This window comes from Loxodonta africana, chromosome 12 (assembly GCF_030014295.1).
Source record: "Loxodonta africana isolate mLoxAfr1 chromosome 12, mLoxAfr1.hap2, whole genome shotgun sequence".
Lineage (NCBI taxonomy): Eukaryota > Metazoa > Chordata > Mammalia > Proboscidea > Elephantidae > Loxodonta > Loxodonta africana.
In genome coordinates this window covers 31601060-31623604 of record NC_087353.1, presented here as the reverse complement: position 1 = coordinate 31623604, position 22545 = coordinate 31601060, and positions in this window count along the sequence as shown.

Sequence of the window (22545 nt, the reverse complement as noted above, 5' to 3'; positions counted from 1 at the left end):
TGGCACCAAATTTTACAGGTACTATTCTCTTGGTCCATGTACATAAGGAGCTATGATAATTGAAAGAAAAATTGTCATTAGCTAAGGGCAAAATCTAGCCTGGCTTCCCTACTGGAGACACTTCAGCAATAACTCAGAGCTTTCTCATAGTGGTAAAGCCATTACTCCATTACTGTCATTACTGCCTTTGTCAGCACTGTCAAACTGAGGAGACCCCCATGAATAACGCTGTCAAGAAAAGAGAAACATGATTACAGTCATGTTGGGCTCAGGAATAACCTTGCTTTCCTAGGAGCTACCTAAAGTGCAAAGGGATTAATGCCCCTTAGGCAAGCAACTGAGTGATGAGAAGGGTCAAGGTGGTGCAGGGTCAAATAAATTTTGGGTAATATATATAAACTGGGACCTTGTCAGGTGTGATTGGAGATAAAGTATCCACTGTATTATTAAAAAGTTGAGTGATGTTATTGATTAACTTGGCAGTATAAAATAAATAAACATGTTAAACATTTAAGAGTAACTAGTAAATAAATGGAATTTATAATTTTAATCCAACAATATTGGATAACTAGAAGCACAAAACAAGATGGTAGAAGTGAATTCCGATATATAAGTGATAACAAATAAATGTAAATAGTTAAAGACAGAGACCGTAGGTAGAAAGAACAACAAAAAAAATCCAGCTATATATTGTTAACAATATAGCTATCAACTATATTTGTGGAACAGACCATCAATTGCTCATATACAAGTTCAAGCTGAAGAAAATTAGACAAGTCCACGAGAGCCAAACTACAATAACTTTGAGTATATCCTACCTGAATTTAGAGACGATCTCGGGAATGGCTTTGAAGCATTAACCACTAATGACTAAAGACCACACAAGCTGTGGAATGACATCAAGGACATCATACATGAAGAAAGCAAAAGGTCATAGGAAAGAAAGAAAAGACCAAAATAGATGCCAGAAGAGACTCTGAAAGTGGCTCTTGAATGATGAAGTAAAAGAGCTGAACAGAAGATTTCAAAGGGTGGCTCCAGAAGACAAAGTATTATAATGAAATGTGAAAAGATCTGGGGATAGAAAACCAAAAGGGAAGAACATGCTTGGCATTTCTCAAGCTGAAAGAACTGAAGAAAAATTCAAGCTTTGAGTTGCAATATTGAAGGATTCTACGGGAAAAATGTTCTGCTGCTATTCATAAGGTTTTCACTGGTTAATTCTTTTCAGAAATAGACTGGCCAGATCCTTCTTCCTAGTCTGTCTTAGTCTGGAAACTCAGCTGAAACCTGTCCTCCATGGGTGACCCTGCTGGTATCTGAATAACGGTGGGATAGCTTCCAGCATCACAGCAACACGCAAGCCCCACAGTATGACAAACTGACAGACACGTGGGGGCATGGACTACACCTCAACATAAAGAAAACAAAAATCCTCACAACTGGCCCAATAAGCAACATCATGATAAATGGAGAAAAGATTGAAGTTGTCAAGGATTTCATTTTACTTGGATCCCAAATCAACATCCATGGAAGCAGCAGTCAAGAAATCAAAAGACGCATTGCATTGGGTAAATCTGCTGCAAAGGACCTCTTTAAAGTGTTAAAAAGCAAAGATGTCACCCTGAAGACTAAGGCGTGCCTGACCCAAGCCATGGTATTTTCAATCGCATCATATGCATATGAAAGCTGGACAAAGAATAAGGAAGACTGAAGGAGAATTCACACCTTTGAATTGTGGTGTTGGCAAAGAATATTGAATATACCATAGATTGCCAAAAGAACCATCAAATCTGTGTTGGAAGAAGTACGGCCAGAATGCTCCTTAGAAGCAAGGATGGTGAGACTGCGTCTTACATAGTTTGGACATGTTGTCAGGAGGGATCAGTTCCTGGAGAAGGACATCATGCTTGGTAAAGTACAGGGTCAGCAGAAAAGAGGAAGACCCTCAATGAGATGGAGCGACACAGTGGCTGCAACAATGGGCTCAAGCATAACAACTACTGTAAGGATGGCGCAGGACCGGGCAGTTCTTCGTTCTGTTGTGCACAGGGTTGCTATGAGTTGGAACTGAAGAGACAGCACCTAACGATGACAACATTGTTAACAAGAGATCCAAGACAATAAGAAAGTTGAAATTAAAATGACAGGTGTTAATTAAATTAAAAGACATACTGGATAGATACAAGCCAAAAGAAACTGATATACTTATAGTACTAATTAAGGAGTTAGCATATATTGAACATTTACAGTTTGCTAATCACATCTGCTAATCATATTAAAAAAAAAAAATCACATTACTTCTAGCTATTTAACCCTCAGAATAACCCTCTGAATGGTGCTATCAGTATGTCCACTTTACAATGAGATTTGAATAGTGTATCTATTTCTTCCAGGGTCTCATAGGTAATTAATGGATTTTGAACCCAACCAAATTGCCTAATGAATTTGCACTCTTAACCATTATAGTGTTTGTATCAATAGCAGGCAAAAGAGTCTATAAAACAAGAGATATTATTAGGTATAATTAACCAAGAAGTTATGACGCTGTAACTTCTAAACTTATATGTACTTAATAATATATTCATTTATGTACACATACGATATAAGATAGGTATATATCTGATATATAACATATATTAATACACACATACATGCATAGATACATATAGTACTAATTAATAGAACTATAATATTGACAATGCCACCATCATGGTGGGAGTCTTTAATGCACCAAAGTACCAAAATTAGGAAACAATATACAAAGAAATAAAAATATTGAAATCAATATAGAGGATATGAACTTTATAATTAAAAATTCTTGCACGCAACTGTTAATAAGGATACCATCTTCTCCATTACACAGGAAATGTAAAAAAAAAAAAAGATAATGTATCAAGCCATAAAGTCACTCTCAAATATTCGAGAATAAGTGTTGTAAATATTACGTTCTCTGACCAAATTGCAATTGATAAGAAAAAGATCACTACCTCTTTCCATACATTTAGAAGTTTAAAAACATATAAAGATTACTAATTTTTTTTAATGGGCAAAGACTAAGAAAGGTTTGCACCCACTGAGTCCCACTGCAGGAAATGCTGAAGCCTGTGCCTCAGCAAAGAAGTGAACCCAGGGGGACTGTTGGAGATTAAGTAAGTCGTTGTGAGAAAGGAGTGAAGTATATGATGCTTACTGACTGCAGACCTGTAAGGAAAACAACAGCACAGCTGAAGACATGGTGCAGGACATAAACGATGAGTTTACAAAAGACTCGCATAGTTATACAAATACAATTTTACCTCTGAAATACTTAATTTTGAAAACAATGCATTATTTTTCCCCATCAGATGGGCAAAGATTAAAACCAGTCTTTAGGATTAGGAAGAATCTGGGGAAATTGGTAACTTTCGTAGGATGTTGGTGTGAACCTACATAGATCACCCTCTTGTGGAGAGTAAATTGGCAATAAGATGTAATTAAATATTTTTTACCCAGTCCTCTTCTATATAATTACCCTAAGGAAACAATGGTTAAAGTGTAAATGCTGTTGTTGATGGCTGTGGAACTGATTCTGACTCATGGTGACCTCACGTGTGCAGAGTAGAACTGTGCTCCACAGGGTTTTCGGGGCTGTGATCTTTTGAAAGCAGATCACCAGGCCTGTCTTCCAAGGCACTTCTGAGTGGGTTTGAACCTCCAACCCTTTGCCTATTAGCTGAGCACTTAACTATTTGTGCCAACCAGGGACCAAACCAACCAAGCCAAACCTGTTGCCATCGAGTCGATTCTGACTCACAGCGACCCTATAGGACAGAGTAGAACTGCCCCATAGAGTTTCCAAGGAGCGCCTGGTGGATTTGAACTGCTGACCCTTTGGTTAGCAGCCGTAGCACTTAACCACTATGCCACCAGGGTTTCCACCCAGGGAGCAAATGTGTGTAATTACAGTATTGTTTTGAATACCAAAAAAGTAGAAAAATGTATATATGTAACCATCAAAGACTGGTTAAACAAAACATGGCATACAATGGATTATTATACAGTTATTAAAAATGTAGATATTTATTGACGTGGAAAAAGATCCATGATACCTAACAAGTTGTAAAAAGGCCGCTTTAATAACTTCTTCTGTGTGTATATCTAGATCCTTATCTGTATTTATAAGTAAACTTTAGAAAGATAGACATGAATGATTTTCAGTGCTTAACTGCATTTATTTTTTTCATAACATGCAGTGCTGTGTAGTTCAATAAAACAAGTCAAATATCCAGTGATCCCATTAAAAAGAGTTCTGCTCCTCACACTTTATCAGGTAGACTTCTTTCATTAACTTGGAGTCTCTGTTTAGAAAGCCTCATATACAGAGGAAATATCAAAAGCCGTACATGAGGAAGAAATCAAATGAGAAGTAAGATGTTAATTCGGTCCACCTCCAGCAACGTCTCCAGCGAGCCACGGAATCGCTGAATCGTCTTGGTCCAAAGCCACATGTCACTTGCAAATAAAATGCCATCAATTTTCCAAATAGGCAGCGTTTTCAAGGTTCTCCTTGCCCAGGTAAAATTAGTCACTTTTGGAACACATATTTAAACAATTATTCCACTAAGTGATATTAATGGAAAATCCAAAAAGTTATACTACAGAAGTAGAAAGCTCAAAGGTAAAGAAAGGTTTTTTTTTTTTTTTTTTTTTTTCTCTTCTATTTTTAATCTGTAGATTTTTAAAAGGAGGATTGGAAGCACTGGAGGTGGGAGTTGGTTATATTTTCCTCCCCAACATTTTACTGGAAAAATTTCCAAACATTTACAAATATTGAAAGGCTTTTATAGTGAACACCCAATTACACATAAACTAGGTTCCACAATTATTTTAACATACTTGCTTTATCATGTATCTACCCATTGGTCCATCCTGCCAACTTTTTAAAAATGAAAATTTACAAACATACAGAATAGTTGAAAAAATATTTCCTCCATATACATAGAGATCCACACCCAAGAACGTTATAGTTTTTTTCTTCAACCATCAAATATAATGTAGACGGCTCAAGAGGAGAAGCAAATTCTATTGTATTTAACTAGATTATTTGCTTTTTCTGATATTTCAAGTTGTCTTATCATTTTCTTTCAGTTGCAAGAACTTTCTTTAGCCAGTCTTTTAGGGTAAGTCTGCTACAAAACTAAAATTCTGTTAGTTTTCCTTCATCTCAGAATGTCGTTATTTCCACTTCATTCCTGAAGGATAATTTCACACACACACAAAAACAAACAAACAAAAAAACCTGTTGCCCTCGAGTCGATTCCGACTCATATCAACCCTGTAGGACAGAGTAGAACTGCCCTATAGAGTTCCCAAGGAGCACCTGGTGGATTTGGACTGCCGACCTCTTGGTTAGCAGCTGTAGCTCTTAACCACTACGCCACCAGGGTTTCCATAATTTCACCAGGTACATATAATTCTGGGTTGGCAGTTTTTTGTGTTTTTTTTCCCAGCCCTTGAAATATGTGTTACTCCTTCTGGCCTCCACACTTTCTAATGAGATCTGCTGTCGTTTGAGTTGTTTCTACCCCTATAGCTAATATGTCACTCCTCTCTTATTGATTTCAATATATTGTCTTCATCTTTCATTAATTTTTTCAATGTTTGATTATGGTGTTCCTAGGTATAGATTACTCGGTGTTTCACTTTTTTGGCATTCTCTCTGATTTTTGAATCTGTGTGCTTATGCCTTTTGTGAAATTCTTAAAAATTTCAGTAACTTTTTCTTTCACATCCTCTTTTTCTTTTCCTTCTGGGACTTCAATGGCTTTTTTTTTTTTTTTTTAGTACTACAGGTCTCTGAGATTCTGCTCTTTTTTTTTTTTTTTTAATGCTATTTTCTCTTGTTCACCCAAAAAAAACCGAAGATTGGGTAATTTCTATTGTTCTGTCTTCTAGTTCACCGATTCTTTCCTCTGATCCCTTTATTTTGCTGTGCAATCTATTCACTGAGTTTTTAAATTTTGATAACTGTGATTTTAAGTTTTAAAATTTGCATATCGCTCTTTAAATATTCTGTTTCTTTGCTGGGTCTATTTTTTCATTTGTTCACAGTGAATTCGTAATTACTCATTGAAGCATTTTATGATAGTTGCTTTAAAATTCTTGTTAATTAGCCCAACATCTATGTCATTTTGATGTTGACATCTGTTGATTATTTCTCTCATTCAAGTTGAGATTTTTCTAGTTCTTGGTATGACACAAGATTTTTGATTTTATCCTTGATTTTGTCCTTTTCTTTTTTGATATGTGCATCTGTTGCTGTAAGTTGACCTCTGAGTACTGTCTTTACTGTGTCCCAAAGGTTTGGGTATGATGTCTTTTCATTCTCCTTTGATTCTAGGAATTTTCTGATTCCATCTGTGATTTCTTCCATTACCCAGTGGTTTTTAAGCAAGGTATTATTCAGTTTCCATGCATGTGATATTTCTTCCTTGCTCTTAATGTTATTAACTTCTACTTTTACGGTGTTGTGATCAGAGAAGATGCTTTGTACTATCTCAGTGTTTTGGATTTTGTTGAGGATTGCTTTGTGGCCTAAGATGTGGTATATTCTGGAGAATGTTCCGTGTGCATTGGAAAAAAATGTGTACTCTGCTGCTGTTGGGTGGAGTGTTCTATATATGCCTATGAGGTCAAGTTGGTTGATTGTGGCCTTTAGATCTTTTGTATTGTTGCTGAGTTTCTTTCTAGATTTTTTGCCCTTTACTGAAAGTGGTATGTTGAAGTCTCCTACTACTATCATGGAACTATCAGTTTCTCTTTTCAGTGCTGTTTGAGTTTGCTTTATATATTTTGGAGCCCTGTCGTTTGGTCCATAGGTATATATTATGGTTATGTTCTCATGGTGGATAGTCCTTCTAATCATTATACAATATTCTTCCTTGTCTTTTATGGTGGGTTTTTAAAAAAAACACTTTCTGTTTTATCTGAGATTAGTATTGGCACTCCTGCTCTTTTTTGGTTGCTGTTTGTTTGATGCACTTTTTCCATCCTTTGACTTTTAAGAAATTTGTGTCTTTGTTTCTAAGGTGTGTCTCTTATGGACAGAATGGGTCCTGTTTCTTTATTCATTCTGTCACTCTCTGGCTAGGTGGACAGAAGAAAGGAAAGAAGGGAAAGAGAGAGAAGAAACAACAACAACAATAACAAAAACATGCACACAAAAAATAAAAGAACAACAGCAAAAATATGATGCTGAGGTAACTGGCTGTTGGGGCAGGGAGGAATTGGGGTAGTGGTGAGCTTATGCTGCTCTTGCCGGGCAGCACCCACATGGACCGTCAGGAAGGGGCAGAGGCAGGGGCAGATGGGAGGGAGAAGGAAAAGGGAGAAGGGGAAAGATAAAGAAAAATAAAAAATATGGCACTGAGGGAGCTGACCTGTGGCACAGCCCATTGGGAAGGGGAGGGGGCAGTACAAAGGGCTAGGTGGGTGGGAGAAAGGAAAAGAAGGGAGAGAAAGAGAAGAAACAACAACAATGAAAGAAAAAAAAACCCAACAATAACAGAAAAATGGCTCTGTGGGAGCCTGCCAGTGGGGCTGGTGTGGACTCAGGGAAGCTGTATGGTGGTGGCTCTCTAGCCAAGCAGTGTGGTACAGCCTGTCAAGAAGGGGCAGGGATAGCACAGAGGGCCAGCTGGGCAGGAGAAAGGAAAGCAAGGAAGTGAGAGAGGAAAAACAAACAAACAAACAAAAGCCAACAACGAAAACAAAAATGGCACTGAAGGAGCCAGCTGGTAGGGGTAGGGTAGACCCAGGCTTCAGTGAGCTGCTGTCTTTCTGGCCAAGTAACTGTGGCCCATTGGAAAGCGGCATGGGCTATGTAGACAGAAGAAGGGTGGGGGTTGGGAAAGCATGTATCCCTGGTTACTGGGTGCTCTGCCTCTTGTTGAGAGCTCTGTGAAGTTGCCTTCCAGTACTCTCTGTCCACCATTCTTGGTGGCTGAGGTATAAGAAGACAAATCTGTGCCTTATTAGCTAGTGGGGGATCTCCATCCATAACTCTCCTCATTCTCTATTAGTTTTTTATTCCATTGGGTGCTTGACCAAGTTCTTTATCCATTCATTTGATGGTTAGGGTTCTAGGATTGACATTAGTATCTGTTTCACTTAGTTTTTCAGGTCTTTGCTGTAGAGGGACACCATGTTGCTTCTGTCTATAGTGCCATGTTGGCTCTACCTCCTTTGATTTTATCCTTGAAATTTTTGGTATTATGTTATGAGACTTGATAAGTCTTCCCTGTTATATCAGCTGTCCTCTGACATTGTGCCGAAAGGGGAAGTAGGAGGCACTACCTTGCTAATATCATGTGTTGCGAAGGTCCAGGCTCTCCACTCGGCCTCCTTTGACACCGTAGAGGAAGAGAGGTATCTCATTACTGCTGAGTGGAGGTGAGGTTTCAAGCTTCCCACTAGGTCTTTGCTGATACTACCCAGGATGGGAGAGGAAGGGGTCCCTTTTCCCTAAGTGGCTTCTACTGAGGGACAGGTAGAAGACCTTATTATGACTGGATGATGGTGAAAGTTCTGGCTTCCCACTCAGTCACCTCAGATACCACCCAGGTGGGGTCAGAAGATGCACCTTGTTACTGCTAGACAAATATGGAAGCCTAGGCTTCCCACTCAGTCTTTGCTGACCGGTAATCTGTGGCTTTTTAAATTTCTGTCTTGTCTGGTTTTTGATGATAATTTTCATATGAATTTCTTCACAGATTAAATTTAATTTAAATTTCTCTATAGATTTTCAAGTCTCTTTAGATTTATGACAATGGAAATCTAGAAATTCGAACTTCTATGGTTTTTGTCAGGGAGAAATTAAATTTGTGCTGTGAAGGTAGATAATATTATTGAAGTCCATCCTTCTCTTTTTATTTATTCTTTTAAAACATCTACAAACATTCCCAGCATACCAGCTGCTTTTTGCCTGAAGAATGTCTGAGAGCAAAGAGAGTCAGAAAACTGTGTGGGATAAGTACAAAAAATTTCATACTTCATTTCCTGGGTTGACTATCTCAATTTTCCCTGTAAGTGAGAACCAAATACTGATGAGAAGCTTAATTTTTCTCTCTTAGATACATGGATTCTTTAGTTGTTGTGGGGTTAGTTATATTACCCGTATGGATCAGGCAGAAGACATGTACCTGATTTAAAGAACTGTGTGGCAGACACACATGTACTGATGTAGCTGTCAATGGTAAATTTCTCACCTTTCAAGCAGGAGACCCAGGTTAGATCCCCTGCCAATGCACCTTATGTGCAGCCACCATCTGTCAGTGGAGGCTCACATGTTGCTATGATGCTCAACACGTTTCAGCAGACCAAAACAGACTAGGAGGAAAGACTTGGTGATCTACTTACAAAAATCAGCCAACAAAAACTTTATGGATCACAGTGATCTGATCCACATCCGGCCAGTGTTTCATTCTGTTGTGCGTGGGATCACCATAGGTCCACCGTGAGTTGGGGCCGACTCAATGACAGCTAACGACGACAACAATTAATAAATCAATTTAGCATTTGGTAAACATGCTGGAGCCTGTGTATGGCCTTACGTGTCCCAGGAGCACAATAAAACCAAACCAACTGCCCTCAAAGTACAAACAATATAGAAACCAAAAGAAAAGCTGACCTAATAAACACAAAGATTTGAAGCACAAATATTGGTTTTTGAGGAAAAAAATGAAGGCAAACTCATTTCAAATTTCAGAGGAAGAGAGCTCAGAGGTAGTTAAGTCACACCAACCACATTCCTTTGTTAAATGGGGATTTCTGCATCAAGTCATCTGCAGGAGACAATGAACTGTGCCACCACCCCCATGCGGAAGGATTACTCCCTCCGTCTCTGGCCTTGTCCTTAGATATGGCAAGGGACTGAAAAAGAATCCCTGCAGATTTTATCTTGTACTCATAGTCTTCAGAATGTGAAAGCAGGGAAAGAGCCAAAGCTAGCGCTGCATAGGCTTTAGCTAAGAATATTCAGGTCATTTCACATTTGGTTGCCAAACACACATTTGACTGCCAGCAAAAATGTAAAACCATGTTTAGAGTTTTCTTTATGTGCCTAATATTGGTTTACTTTCCTGCCATATAAATCATTCTGAGCAGCACAACAAGCATGGTCCAAGAAGGCATGGAGCATGAATACCAGTGATGATCTGTTGGCTGCAAAAAAGGCACCTTGAGCTGTCAGTTCAGTCTGTGAGGAACTAAGTGAAAACTTTCCTACCCTTTCCAGCTTGTTGGTTTCATTGTTCTCCACAATGGGGTGATTTTAGTCTGTCTTCCCGTTGATACTAGGTCCTTCAAGGTGCCCAGAAAACCCCCTGCAAATGTGTAGCAAGAGAAGAATACACAGCTGGCTTTATGCCTTGCTTGGCCTTTGGGGTGAGTTCACCCTGACTCTTGCCTTGGGAGGGATGCCTATGGGTCATGAGCAAAAACCACCTTGCTTGGAGGCATTCTTTCTGGCAGGGTTATTTCAGAGATACCTGCCAGAGTTTCTTTCTCTTTGCCAAAAACCCTTCACCTGATCCCCTTACCTGCTTCCCAGGGGCCTGGATTCCCCCACTTTCTGTTGAAAACCCTTCATTCCCTAGTGAGTGATAGTGCTTAGAATGCAGGCCTATGGGGAAAAGATACCCTAGATAAAAAATTATAAAAAAAAAAATAGCTATCATTTATTGAGTCTTTGCCACATGCTGTCCATTGTGCCAAGAGATTTACATCCATGGGTATTGTTATGGACTGAATTGTGTCCCCTCCCCCCCAAAATATGCGTTGTAAATCCTACTATACCTGTGGTTGTAACCCCATTTGGGAATAGGGTTTTCTTTGTTATGTTAATGAGATGGTATTAGGGTAGGCTGTGTCTTGAGTCAATGTCTTTTGAGATTTAAAAGAAATTAAACTAGCCAGCAAGCAAGCAGAGATGAGGGAAGATAGACGCTATTGCACATGAAAATCACCAAGGAGCCAAGGAATAGAAGCTGAAGAGACAAAGACCTTCCCTCAGAGCTTACAGAGAGAGAAAACTTCCCCTAGCGGTGACACCTTATCTCAGGCTTCTAGCCTCCTAAAATGTGAGAAAATGGATTTCTGTTTATTAAAGCCACTCTGTTGTGATATTTCTGTTACAGCAAAAAAAAAAAAGAAATTTTTTTTTTTTAGCAGCACTTTTTAAGTAACTAAGACAGGTATTATCCTTCTCATTTCTCAGCTGAGAAAACTGAGGCTCAGAAGCATACATTTGCACAATGTGAAAAAGATTGAGGGGTGGCCCTGGCCAGGAGGAAGAGGAGTGCAAGGTTTAGCTGCCTGTGGCGGAGGGAGAGAGGAGCTAAGAGGTGATGGGCTGAGAAGGATATCTTCAGTGCTGGTGCAGGAATGATGAAGGCTCAGGTCCCAGCCTAGATCTCCAAGCGCAAAGCAGAGACCATCTCCTGCCGGAAGATCCTGTCCATGGACCGACCTGCTGAGGTGTCTCATTCTGGATGGGGCCCATTCTAGTAGAAGGGGAAGTGGGTACATGTGGCAGCACCACTGCTTACATGCGGGCTGTGATGTCTGTCTTCCAGCAGAAGAGGGAGAGGTTTGTTTGAGAGGGCAGTGTAGTGTGTAAGAAGTTCCTCTGCATTTCCGGCCATTTCACTAGAATGAGTATAAGCTTGTCAGCATGAACAGTGATGGAACATCTAAGCTGGGTGTCCAAAAAGCTGACAGCTGACTGGAGAGTGAGCCTCAGATGTGTCTCTGATTGCCATCCTTGTAGAAATGGCTAAGGCTTTCCACTGCTCTTCATGGCTTCATCTTTCAGCTAAGTATCTTATACCCAGAACCCAGTAAGAGAAAATTAGGTCAACCAGACTAGATTCTTTTGGGACGTGTTCTGAGACTTCCTTCAGGATCCACCTTTCTCATCTTCACAGTCTGGTCCAAGGATCTCTCCTATGAGCCTCTATAAACTCTTACGTCATAACATTCCTAACACCGTATTACAATTGTCTGTTTACTTACAGACTTCAGGCTCCTTGAAGACATGGCAAATCCTGCATCTCTCAATATTCCTAGTGTTTTTTGTGGCACCTGAGTCAGAGAAGATGTTACTAGTGAAGGTAGGACATGGAGAGAGCAGCCCTTGGCCCAGTGACTAGAATGAGGAACACTTTGTGGGAAAAGAGAAAAAAATGGCGGCTGGTTGTCTTAGTCTCCCAGTGCTGCTGTAACACAAATACCGCAAGTGGGTGGCTTTGAAGAACACAGACTCATTTTCTCACTCATTTTCTCTCCTGGAGGTTAACAGTCCAAATCAGGGTCTCAGCTATGTCAATCTCTTCTCGTCTGTAGCCCCAGTAGTTTCTTGGTTCCTTGGCATATAGAGCATCCTTACATGGCATAGGTATGTGTGTGCCTCTGGTTCTAATCTGCTTTTTTTTTTTTTTTTGTAATTTAGAAGTGATTAGATTTAGAACACACTCTACTCAGGAACAAAGAGAGTTTGGATTACATCCACCAGTATAGGGGTTAGAATCCCAATACATATTTTGAGAAGACACAACTTAATCCATACTATTGGCTCAATGTGCTTCTGGGAAAAATCTACTTCTGACCACTTGGGTTGAGAAGCAGAACCATGTGTAGAAACTGTAGTGGAAGGAATGTCTACTGCTGCTTGTTGCCTTGGTTCCAGCCAGAGCGACCGGGGCTGGTGAGAAGGGACTCTTTCAGAAGTGAGAACAACACCCTTGCTCTTGAACAAATCCTATATTGCTCTTTCAAATAATTCTAATCTGCCAGCATGAAGACTGTGCCTTTAATTTCCATTTTATCTTGTGTTTAAAATGAAACTCCTGAAAATTTAGAAGGCAAATAAAGTAATTCTGCTAATTTGATGAAGATGAAGCTGTAAATGTAGCTTTTATGGGGTGTCAACCACTCACTGAGGATCAACCTGTTCACAGAGGGAAACGAGGGGGTAGTGTGTGCTATGACTCATTCCAAGAGGCCAGAACTTTTTACAGTTTTCTAGAGCAAGTAGAGCTTCTGAGGGAGAAGGAGCTTTGCATTAATGAGTGCTCCAGCACCCTGAGCCCTCTAAATTTTCCCCTCAACTTGCCTTGTTTGCTTTACTTCATGATGAGTCAATGGAATGACTGTTAGAGAACACTCGTGTGCCTGTGGGTTGGTGAAATTCTCCTTCTGGTACCTCTGTGCCAAGGGATTGGTATTGAAGACAAGCTTGCCCTCTGTGGTATGCGGGTATCTACGAAGCTAGTCTATGCAGTGGAGGGAGGGCCAGTCTATCCTCCCGGGCGTCCTTTCAGTAATCCCCTTGTCACAGCCACCTCCAAAGGCAGCTCACCCTGACAGAAGGGGTGTGATGGGCAGACTGTCAAATAGATTGTGAGGGCATTAGTTGGATTAACAGTGAAGGCTAATATTGTAGCGCTTCCAAAGTTCATTCACAGCATCTAAGGCTGAGCTGCTCGGCTGCCAATTCGGGCAGGCGCAGGCTTCAGAATTAATGTCACATCTGGGACTGGCTGTGAAGTGGCCAGAGGCACAGGAGTCCCATTGTGTTTGACTTGTGTTTATGTATTTTAGTTCCAAAACAGAGTTTAATTTCTAATCTTCGTATTAAGATGCTAAGTGTTCTTTTCCATCTTATTGAGGAACTAACAAAAATACCTTTAGCAGCCCCCTGAAACCAGTTGCTTTATTCTTGGGAGTTGAGCATTACTGATATTTTTGTCTGCTTGTTGAAAAATTGGATTAGAAAGCATAAGGGAAAAATTTAAAACACTCAATCCTTTTACCAGATATTATCTCTGTTGTTATTTTCATGTATTTCCAAGTAGACTTTCTTCTATGCATATGTATTATGCAGAACTCTGATCAAGCTAGATATTTGGTTTTGTTTCCTTTTTAAAAACTGAGGTTTAATTGAAACTATTCTGTATGATACTATAATGGTGGATACATGACTTGAAGCATTTGTCCAAACTCATTGGATCATTTAACACAGTGAGTGAACCCTAATGCGAATTATGGACTTTAATCAATAAAAATGCATTAATATTGTTCATTAATTGTAACAAATATGCCACACTAATGCAACATGTTCTAGGAAGAAAGGCCTAGAGATTTAGTTCCTAAAATCAACCAACGAAAATTTGTGTGAATACCATGGTCTGGCCCACAACAGAGCACGGAGATAGTGCTGGAAAGGGCAGCATTTCATTCCATTGTGCGAGGGGTCACCATGAGTCTGAGTCCTAATGGATGGCAGCCAACAGCAACAAGAATCCAAAATGTTAATAGGAGAAACAATGTACAGAAGGGAGGTGGAAAATGGGAACTCTCAGTACTTTCTGTAAACCTAAAACTGGTCTAAAAAGAGTCTATTAAAAGTCAAAAAACAAAAAAACCCTGAACATTATATCATAAATACTTCACAATTTTATTTCATTTTTAATGAAAATATATTATTTAGTCACTACAAAATATGTTGTTGTTGTTGCCGTTAGGTGCCATAGAGTTGGTTCCAACTCATAGTGACCCTATGCACAACAGAATGAAACAGTGCCGGGTCCTGCGCCATCTTTACAATCGTTATGCTTGAGCTCATTGTTGCAGCAAACATGTCAATCAATCTCACTGAGGTTCTTCCTCTTTTCCACTGACCCTGTACTTTGCCAAGCATGATGTCCTCCTCTAGGGACAGATCCCTCCTGACAACACGTCCAAAGTATGTAAGAAGCAGCCTTGCCATCCCTGCTTCTAAGGAGCATTCTGGTGTTACTTCTTCTAAGACAGATTTGTTTGTTCTTTTGGCAGTCCATGGTGTATTCAATATTCTTAGCCAACACCACAATTCAAAGGTGTCAATTCTTCTTTGGTCTTCCTTATTCATCGTTCGGCTTTCACATCCATAAGATGTGACTGAAAATACCATGGCTTGGGTCAGGTGCGCCTTAGTCTTCAGGGTGACATCTTGCTTTTCAACACTTTAAAGAGGTCTTTTGCAGCAGATTTACCCAATGCAATGCATCATTTGATTTCTTGACTGCTGCTTTCATGGAAGTTGAACTTCAAAATATATTGTTATGTAAATATATTTTTATTATGTTTCTGTTGATGTGTAATGCAGGACCATACATTTAGTGATTTAAAGCAATGTCTATTTATTAGCTCACTGTTTCGTAGGTCAGAAGTCTAGCATGGCATGGCTGGGTTCTCTATTCAGGGTTTCATAAGGCCAAAATTATATTGTCAGCTGGGTTGAGCTCTCCTTTGGAGACCCTTGGGAAAAATCACTTTTAAGCTCATTCTTGTTAGCAGAATTCAGTTCTTTGTGGTTGTCAAACTGAGGTCTTCCTTTGCCTGCTGATTGGTAGCTGGGGACTGCTCTCAGCAGCTAAAGGCCACCTGCCTTCCTTGATACATGGTCTTGTCCATCTTCAAGCCAGAAATGGTACATTGAATCCTTATCGTGCTTTGAATCTCTGACTTCCTTTTCTATGACCAGTCAGAGAACTGTCTGCTTTTAAAGGGTTCTTGTCTGTCAGTTGGTCGTACTTTCATGGCTTGTGTGTTGCTATGATGCTGGTAGTTATGCCATCGGTACTTCAAATACCAGCAGGGTCACCCATGGTGGGCAAGTTTCAAAGGAGCTTCCAGACTAAGAAAGACTAGGAAGAAGGGCCTGGCAATGTACTTTAGAAAAATTAGCCAGTGAAAACCTTATGGATAGCAGCAGAACATTGTCTGATATAGCACCGGAAGATGAGCCTCTAAGGTTGGAAGGTACTCGAAATATAACTGGGGAAGAGCTGCCTCCTCAAAGTAGAGTTGATCTAATGATGTGGATGGAGTAAAGTTTTCAGGACCTTCATCTGCTGATATAGCATGATTCAAAATGAGAAGAAACAGCTGCAAACATCCGTTAGTAATTGGAACATGGAACATATGAAGAATGAATCTTGGAAAATTGGAAGTTGTCAAAAATGAAATGGAAAGCTTGAAGATCAATATCCTCGGCATTAGTGAGCTGAAATGGACTGGTATTGATCATTTTGAATCGGACAGTCATTCCAAAGAAAGGTGATCCAATGGAATGAGGAATTTATCAAACAATGTCATTAATATCACATGCAAGTAAAATTTTGCTGAAGATAATTCAAATACAGTTTTAGCAGCACATTAACAAGGAGCTGCCAGAAATACAAGCTGGATTTGGAAGAGGATGTGGAACAAGGGCTATCATTGCTAATGTCAGATGGCTCTTGGCGGAAAGCAGAAAATACCAGAAAGATGTTTACCTGTGTTTTATTCACTATGCAAAGGCACGGGACTGTGTGGATCATAACAAATTATGGATCACATTGCAAAGAATGAGAATTCCAGAACAATTAATTGTGCTCCTGTGGAACATGTATGTAGACCAAGAAGCAGTCATTTGAACAGAACAAGGGGATACTGTTTGGTTTAATACCAGCAAAAGTATGTGTCAGTGTTATACCCTTTCACCATACGTATTCAATCTGTATGCTGAGCAAATAATCCAAGACACTGAACTCTTACTCCTCACTTATTGACATGGTTAGGTTCCAAAATCCATGTTGTTATGCAAAAAGTGGTGTTATGTGAAAATGGAGGATGGCCACCTCAGATCACAAAATCTTATGTGTGACACATTTGTCCCTCTGGACCTGAGAGTCAGAAAATGTAGGTGGGCTCTATACATCCAACTGGTCATGAAAGGGTTACTGCCAAACCTATGTCATTAATGTACAAAATAGTTGGATATTAGATTTTTTTACTATTGTTGTAAATGTGAAATGTGGATAATAGGATAGCCAATCAGTGAGGAGTAGGTGTATATGAAGAAGAATGTGACATCACGATTGGAGGAAGACTCATTAACAATCTGCTATATGCAGATGACACAACCTTGCTTGTTGGAAATGAAGAGGACTTGAAGTACTTGCCGATGATGATCACAGGCTACAGTCTTTAATATGGATTATGTCTCAACATAAGGAAAACAAAAAAACGCACATCAAGGTAAACAAAGAAAATATTGAATTTGTCAATGATTTCATTTTACTTGGATCCACAATCAACGCCCATGGAAGCAGTAGTCAAGAAATCAGTTGAACAAATCTGCTGCAGAAGATCTCTTTAAAGTGTTAAAAAGCAAAGATATCACTTTCAGGACTAAGGTACACCTGATCAAGCTGTGGTATTTTCAACCACCTCATATGCATAGGGAAACTGGGCAATGAATAAGGAAGACCAAAGAAGAATTGATACTTTTAAATTACGGTGTGGGCGATGAATATTGAATATTCCATAGACTTCCAGAAGAACGAGCAAATCTGTCTTGGAAGAGGTACAGCCAGAATGCCCCTTAGAAGCGAGGATGGTGAGACTTTGTTTCATGTATTTTGGACATGTTATCAGGATGGGCCACTTCCTGAAGAAGAGCATCATGCTTGGTGTCGTGGATTGAATCGTGTCCCCCAAAAATATGTGTCAACTTGGTTAGGCCATGATTTCCAGTATTGTGTGTTTGTGCTCCATTTTGTGATTGTAATTTTATGTTAAAGAGGATTACGGTAGGATTGTAACACCCATACTAAGGTCACATCCCTGATCCAACACAAAGAGAGATTCCCTGGGGTGGCCTTCACTACATTTTATCTTATAAGAGATAAAATGAAAGGGAAATGAGTAGAGTAGAGAGGGGTGGACCTCATACTCCCTAGAAAGCAGTGCCTGGGGCTCCTGTTCAGAGACACTCCTAGTCCAGGGGAAGACTGATGAGAAGGAATTTCCTCCAGAGCCAACAGAGACAGAAAGCCTTCTCCTGGAGCTGATACCCTGAATTTGGACTTGTAGCCTACTAGACTGTGAGAAATAAATTTCTCTTTGTTAAAGCCATCCACTTGCGGTATTTCTGTTATAGCAGCGCTAGATGACTTAGACACTTGGTTGAGTGTAAGCGAAAAAAGGAAAACCCTGGATGAGATGGATTGCCACAGTGGCTGCAACAGCAGACTCACACATAGCAATGATCGTGAGGATGGCTCAGGACCAGGCTGTGTTTTGTTCTGTTGTACATAGGATTTGACTCAAGAGCGCCTAACAGCAACAACGTGATTACATCAGGTCCACTGGGACAATCTCCCCATATTCAAGTCAGTTGTGCCATATAACATAACCTAATTACAGGAATCAGATCACAGGAATAAAATCTATCATATCCATAGCCCCCAGCTTTATGCAAGGCGTGTCTAATAGGTCTGAGAAATCTGGGGGACATCTTAGATTTTTTTTCTATAACCATGTTATAATTTAACGGTTCCTTTTTTTTTTGTTTCCAGTTTTTTTAATCATTATAATTGATGTTTTTGGATAAGCATCTAATCTGCCTTCATCTGATAGGCAAAAAACGATGTTTTGTAATTTACATTTTATTTCTCATAAAGTACAACATTTTAGAAATACATTTATTGGACATTTGTATTTCCTTCAAGAAATAATGAATTATTTCTTGCTGTTCTTTCTCTTTTTCTCTCTCTTAAGAAGTGAGTGTATTTGTTTGTAATTGATATATGATGTTTTTTAATGGCAAGACTTAACCCATTGCTAATTTAGTTACAAACATTTCACCTTTCTTTGTGTGCTTTTGGTATAAAAATGTTTTAAACATATATGTACAAGATTCCACCAATATATTCATTTTTGTTTTCTTTCTTTGTTGTAATATTTAAAAAGTCCTTTTGCACCCCAAGATTTTATATTAACTTACATTTCTCTATTACTTTTATAGATTTATTATTTGTGTTTAAAGCTTTTCATTTGAGATGCCATTTTCTACCCTTGAGTCTTTTAGGTGGCTTTTTAGTTTCTTCTCTTGTTCCATTTTGCCATTTTTTCTCAGTACCATACTGTCTTGACTATAACTTTGAAATAAATTTTAATACATTATAATGCAAATTCCTCCATGCCATTCTTAGAAAAAAAAAAAATAATTTATTGTCCCTCTTATACTTTCAGGAACTTTGGAATGATTTGAAATTCCCCCAAATTTATGATGAAATTGTTATTTTGAGTGTACTGATTTTATAAACTACTTTGAAGAAATGACATTTTCTTTCCATTCTTGGAATATGGTGTATCTCTTCATTTTTTTCTGTACCTTACTAAAGATTTAAAAATTTTTGTTTTATTTTAATAAAATTTTAAACTTTCAGAAAATATGCTGTGGTATTACAAATAACTTATTTTCCTGAACCATTTGAAAATAAGTTGTTGATATAATGCCTTATCACCACTGGATACTTTAGTGTTTATTTCTGACAAACAAAGACATTCTATACAACTGCCAAAATCAGAATATTAACATCTATATAGGAAACCCTGGTGGCGAAGTGGTTAAATGCTACAGCGCAGCATGGGTCGGCAGTTCAAATCCACCAGGCGCTCCTTGGAAACTCTATGGGGCAGTTCTACTCCGTCTTACAGGGTCGCTATGAGTCGAAATCGACTCGATGGGCACTGGGGGTTATATACTACTGCTGTCTAATCCACAGTTCTCATTCAAGTTTCACTAATTTCCCAACAATGTCTTTTATAGAAAAAGGATCCAATCCAGGATGACGTGTTATATTTTGTTGTCATGTCTCTTTATTATCTCCCATGCTTAAACAGTTCCTCAGTCTTTCCATGACTTTCGTGATCTTCACATTTTTGAAGACTATAGTTCACTTATATTGTAAAATGTCTCTCAGTTTGGGTTTGCCTAATGTCCCTCATGATTAGATTTGGGTATATATTTTTGGTAGGAATATCACAAACGTGATGCTGTGTTTTCTCATTGCTTTCTACTAGGAGGTTCATTTCTTCCTACTAGGCCAAAAGAACAAACAAATCTGTCTTGGAAGAAGTACAACCAGGATGCTCCTTAGAAGCAAGGATGGTGAGACTAAGTATCACATACTTTGAATGTGTTATCAGGAGGGATCAGTCCCTGGAGAAGGACATCATGCTTGATATAATAGAGGGTCAGCAAAATAGAGGAAGACCCTGGGTGAGATGGATTGACACAGTGGCTGCAACAATGGGCTCAAGCATAACAATTGTGAGGAGGGCACAGGACCTGGCAGTGTTTCCTTCTTTGGTGAATAGGGTTGCTATGAGCTGGAACCAACTCGATGGCATCTAACAAGGAGGCACATTGATTTGTCCCATTACTGGTGACATGAATTTTGATCATTTGGCAAAATTGCACCTACCAGCTTTTGCCACCTTGGAGTTACTCTTTTCCCCTTTGTAATTAGTAAGTGATTTGGGGGGAGATACTTTGAGGCTAAGTTGCTTTTTAAGCATTTTAAGCTTTGTTTGGTCTGACCAGATCGGTGTTTAGTTTGGTGTTGTGGAAGAAAGGACTGGCAATCTGCTTCCATAAAGATTACAGCCAAGAAAATCCTATGGAGCACAGTTCTACTCTGTAACACATGGGGTCACCATGAGTCAGAATTGACTTGATGACAATGGGTTTAGTTTTTTTGTTTACTGAGGGAAAAACGAAAACAAAAAAACCTTTGTCAGCAGTCATCCTGATGCTACATGAGTTATAAGGTTGTCCACTCTAGCTGGTGGCAATAGAAACTATGTCCAGCTCTGTAAGAACTCTGTATTGTTCTTGCGTCTCCCTTTTGGTGGTTCTTTTTTGCCTAGGGTTGTTTCCCCACATACACAAGCTGACAAATATCCACCTGAAGATTCCAGGGAGACTCTACAGATCTTTGAAATGTTCTCTCTGTAGCACTCTGCCCTAAGGCAACTCTATTGCTTTGACCTCCCTGGAATTTCAGCTGTGTTCCTCAATGTAGGGAAACACATTGAAGAATCCTCCCTGGATTCTCCCTTCCTGTGCAGAAGCCTGCAAACTCTCTCAAGACAATGGTAGTGCTCCCCTAATTTTTTCCCATCTCTCAGAGGTCGCTGTCCTTTGTTGCCTGTTTTTTTTTTTTTTAGCTGTTTCAGAAAGGAGGGTAAAAACGTTTTTTGTTATTCCATATTGACTGGAAAAAAAAAAACACTTAAGCATTTTTAATGAATCAAACACGTAATTTTTTTTAAAGCATTTATTAAAATGTAAGAATGCTTTCCCCTGCTCTAAATGGCCACCATAGAAAACCAAAACCAAACTTATTGCCATTGTGTCGATTCTGACTCAAAGCAACCCTAAATGGCCCCAGGATACTGAGATTTTCAAAGACTGCGTGTTATAGCCTATCTTCTTCTTCCCTAGATGTCTCTTGCCTCTGTTGTCAGCTCCATACTTACTCTCCAGTATTTTATGTATCAATTCTACTGAAGGACAATTTCTTAGACTGGGGTCAGTAGATTCTAAATGAGCGTTTGAGGGTCTGCTCCAGGAATTAAGAAAATAACTTATGTGACGTGAATTTGACACGGGCTTTCTTACTTCTTCCCGGTCCTTGGCCACAAATCTGTAGACAAGTTGGCCAAAACTCTGAGCTCTGGAAAAATGAGCTATAATGCCACCTTGGGGCTTTGTGTGGGAATCCTCCTTGCTGCAAACCAGGGTGGCAGTGGGGGAATTGCAATCTTTTTCTGGATTGTAGAATAATTCGTATGGAGTATTAGGGGACTCCCTTAGTGGAAACAGAACGTTCCCAGAACGCATCAAAAGCAGATGACACAGGTGCATTTATTTTCATGAAGATAGAGGTGCCAGCTGGGCTGTTGCTGGCACGCTAGCAGGGGTCCTGTGCCAGGTTTGGCACCTAACCTCTGCAGGCAGGGATCCAACGACTCCAATCTCTTGGTGTTCAGGCTATGCCTGAAATTTCCCGATGTAAAATCCTTTGGCCAAACCTTCAGAGGGTGGCTTTGAGGCCAATAAGCTAGGTGCACGCAGACACAGGGCAGGTGGATTTTAGACCTTCTCTGACCAAGCTGTATAACTCTATTGTGAGGATGATTACTGTTGCTGTTGACTTACGTTTGCACAGCTCTTTTTAGTTTATAGGGTAATTTCACAGTTTGTGGTCTCTCTTAATTTTCACATCAAGCCTGTGACCTTGACATTATTATTTCCTTTTAGAAACCATGACTTTAAGAATCATTATGCAATAGGGGCCATTTGTTGAGTGCCTACTCTATTGAAGACACTTTGCAAGGCACCTCACATATTTTAGCTTTTAGGCACATCACATATTTTAGCTTTTAGGCACATCACATACTTTAGCTTTTATGACCCTCGCAAACACACTGAAAAATAGATACTATTATTCTCACTTCGTAGATGAGGAAAGTGAAACTCAGAGAGTTTAAGTGACCTGCCTAATGTCATACAGTTAGTAAGCTGTAGATCTGGGAGTAGGACTCAGGTCTGCGCGTTGGCCACCACATCGTTCTGCCAAATTGACTACTACATTGGACCTGCCTAGGGAATGTCAGCATGCGCAT